Source organism: Mustela putorius, unplaced genomic scaffold, assembly GCF_011764305.1.
Source record: "Mustela putorius furo isolate JIRA1106 unplaced genomic scaffold, ASM1176430v1.1 tig00000508_pilon_pilon_pilon, whole genome shotgun sequence".
Lineage (NCBI taxonomy): Eukaryota > Metazoa > Chordata > Mammalia > Carnivora > Mustelidae > Mustela > Mustela putorius.
Genome location: NW_025421402.1, coordinates 19,294,663 through 19,298,629, shown reverse-complemented (window position 1 = coordinate 19,298,629; position 3,967 = coordinate 19,294,663).

Here is a 3,967-nt window from a genome sequence, read left to right as displayed (position 1 = left end):
CGACAGAGATGGCTTGCAAATGAGTCATACAGGCTCAGATCCGCGGTAGCTATGTGAGCGGAGGACAATCAATTATTCATGTGTTTACAAAGAGCTTTCCCGGTTGATGTTAACCAGAGCTGCTTGCAAAGAAGAGCTCTCCAGCTGTCCTCGGCCATCCCGGGCCTCCAGCTAACAAGCTGCTTTAATTGCTGGGCAAGTCATCTGGAAGGTGCCCCTCCCCTAGACCAAGTAAACATCATCCCTTCGAAACTTCATTAGGCGTAAAAATGTTAATCGGTAATAATTATGACAATACTTTATTTACAGTACTCCCAGCAAATTCCAAAGAGAGAGAGAGAAGTTAGCCTTGACTTACATCCCACAGGGCTGCCCCAGGACTGGAGTCTGGACTACTAGAGATACAGGCCAGGGTTGGTAGAGGGCATAGAGCAGGAAATGAAGGGAAGGAATCAGAGGCTGTGGGCTTCAGGAGGGAGGTAGGAGGAAGAGCCGTCTGGAATGTTCTGTGACGGGAAGGGAGCACCATGGAGGACCACCAAGAGTAGGTAGATTAGGTTGGTCAACAACCAAACATGACTGAGCTTGATGCACCCATCAAAATCAGCCTTGGGAGAAGTTAGATGAGAAGATACTTCTCAGCCCCTTTTGTTACTACAGCCTGTCCAGGAAGACTAATAATAGGATTAGGGCAACTCCTCTTCCTGAACTGGGCCGAAGAGGACGGGACCAGATGGCCCCACAGTCCCCTATGAGCTGTGTTTTGAGGGAGAACAGGATCATAATCAAAGCCGTTGCAGGGGCCTCTCCCTCCGAAGGCAGGGGCCTCTCCCTCCCATTCAAAGCAAAGGGATACCTCCGGTGCCCTTCTATTATCCCAATTCCAAGAGCCTTTGTTGAATCCTTCAACCAGATTCTTCCCCTTGCTTGACACTGGGCAACTTCAGACCCTATCATAACTCATTTGTCCACTTCTAAGAAAGTGGTAGAAGCAAACAGTGTTCTTGTGGATAGAAGCTCATGGGATAAAGTGAGAATAGAAGTCTGGCCAGGGGCAATAGGATCGCTGGGGTAGCTCTTCTTGATACAGTGGGACGCAGCTCTAGGTAACAAGATGTGAGGGAAAGGTAAAGGTAGCACGCGGGAAGACAGCGCCTCTCCCTGGTGCATCAAGCATCTTAGAGAACTTGCGTGGTATTGTTTTAAGGCCAAGACTAGACTCTGTGTTCACCCCCTCAACCCTGACCCACCCCCTCCATTCATGAATGCAGATTTGGAAAAAGAGTCCAGAGAAAAGGAACGCATCTCCACAAGGCCCATAGTAGGAGAGCTGCTCTAAGGTGTTCTCTCCACTCCTCCTATAACCCTTTATGCCTCCGTCCAGGGACAAGGGAGAAGACAAGAGGAAGCATCCCACGAAGAGGCCTCCTTCATGTGACTGGGGGCTCTTCTAACTTCCTCAGCCTTCTCAAGAGGGCATGTCTCCCGCTCGTCGTGATTCCTTGTCCTGGCTGGTGCTCCCTCGGGAGAGCTAGAGGTCAGAACGGGTTTCTCAGGAGGGGGTCCGTTAGGAGTTTGGAGGAGGATTGGAGGAGACAGAATTCTTTGATGCAGGTCCCAAGACTCCAGCGAGTTGCTAGGCCTTTGAAGAAATCCTAAAGGGAGGCATGCAGGATTTCCCAGAGTTATTGGTCCATTGAATTCTTTCATACGAGCATCCCTCCAGGCAAAGTTCCAGAATTTCATGGGCCAACAAAACCTAGAGAAATGTAGTGTTAGGGTATGGCCCCAATGCCCTGGTGAGAGCTCCAATTTGTCATACTATCAGAGTTCTGGGGACACAGGCTAGGAGCTCCAGCCTGCTGTCACCGCTGGGGACAGCCTCACAGATAGTTTCCCAAAGTCACAAGCTGTCCTGTCCTACCAAACGGGCAGCCCCCAACATGCACACCTCCTCACCCTGTCCCCCACCCCACTCCCAAGGGCAGAAAGACAGGAGGAGGATCTCTCATTGCCAGACAACTGCCTGGTTTCTATCAGGCCGAACCTGATTCTTTGCTGCCCTTGTGTGGGTAAGTCGCTGCTCTCTCTCCTGGTTGTGAAGCTCCAACTTTTTCTCTGGAACAGCCATGAAAGCCTTTGAGCCGTCTGCCCAATGGAGCTTTTGCCACCTCTTTGTTTCAGGATCTCCAGCTCTGGGCTGGTAACCCTCTGCTGTGATCACAGCACAAAGTCGCCACCCAGAATGAAACACGACCTCCACCAAGAGTGGACATTTCGGCCTGACCTCAAATGTCCATCACCCACAGCTGTTAAGACCTTTCTGAGGGTCTGTGATCGTCTATATTCCCGATCCGCTATTTCGAGTGGAAACTGTGCAAATGTTCAGAATCCAAAATAAACGAGACATCAGCCTGGCCTTTGGCATGAACCAACTCATTAAATATAAAATAAACACAAGTAAATGGCTTTTAAATCTCCCTGACAGAAAGCTTGGCAACTACTCGGAGATTCTGGGGGTCATTGGAACTTCTCTCTCCAGACGGGAATCTTCCTCACACTCTGAGGGGCAGAAGGGGACTCCCGACAAATGATGGTATCCCGGTACCCCCCCTCCCAATTTGAGGCACGCTCTGTACTGCAGACAAGGACAGGGTCTTCAAGAAGGATGGCCTGTGACACAGAACGGGTCACTGGGGAATCGGACGTTACTATTTACAAAGGGTTAGGAATTCAGGTTGAAGGCATTCAGCTTGCCGCCAATGACAAATCTCCAGGAACTGCCACCAAACCAACCCTGAGTTTCTCACTGCTGTCTCTCTCTTGGTTGCCCTGAGTTCATACTCACCTGGTTTCTTAAATCCTGTGTGCATTCTGCCATGGGGTCCCAAGGTCCCCTTAGGAATGTGACTTGCTGAACTCTGATTTTTGCCTCTATCTGTAGTTTCAGCATAAAGTGGATTTATTGCGGAAGGTGATGGGCCAGATTACCTGACGGATTGTTTTTATTCTCCACATCACGCCAAGTGTGCAAAACACAAATTGCAAGAATTCACCAACCAGAAAACAGAGACGTAGGCACCTGTTTGCTTCTAATGTTACCTCAGAGCTAGGCTAGATTCCAATGATTACTAACCTCTTTTATAAAACCGACATGGAAAATGCACAGCTTTTGGTAAAAAGCATGTTCCCTTGACAGCCCGTCAAAGATGGGTGTTCGCCTGGGGAAGCCGCGTGTGAGCAGGTCCGTTTGTAAGAGACCCGGGTCTGGTCAGGTGGCAGAATTATTGGCTTTGCCCATTCACATCAGTCAGCTTCAGAGTCTGATTTCTGTGCCAAGAAGTTAGTAATATCCAAAACTAGTCAAAGTAGCTTCCATTTACTTACAGTTTGGGAACATTTTTTCATGATTTGGTCAGCTCCTAAGGACAAAATGCCAGTGAAAGAAATGGTTCACCAACTTAGAGTTAAATCATTGGATCAGTAGAAAGATTCGATTTTTGTTTGTTTGTTTTAAGATTTTATTTATTTATTTGACACAGAGAGAGAGATCACAAGTAGGCAGAGAGGCAGGCAGACAGAGAGGGGGAAGCAGGCTCCCTGCTGAGCAGAGAGCCCGATACAGGACTCCATCCCAAGACCCTGAGACCATAACCTAAGCCAAAGACAGAGGCTTAACCCACTGAGCCACCCAGACGCCCTAGATGTTGGTTTGTTTGTTTTTTAATTTTTTTAAAGATATTTTTTATTTATTTGACAGAGAGAAAGATAGAGAGAGGTCACACGTAGTCAGAGAGGCAGGCAGAGAGAGAGGAGGAAGCAGGCTCTCTGCTGAGTGGAGAGCCCAATGCGGGGCTCGATCCCAGGACCCTGAGACCATGACCTGAGCCAAAGGCAGAGGCCTTAACCCACTGAGCCACCCAGGTGCCCCTAGATGTTGTTTTTTAATGAACTAGAACATGCTTTC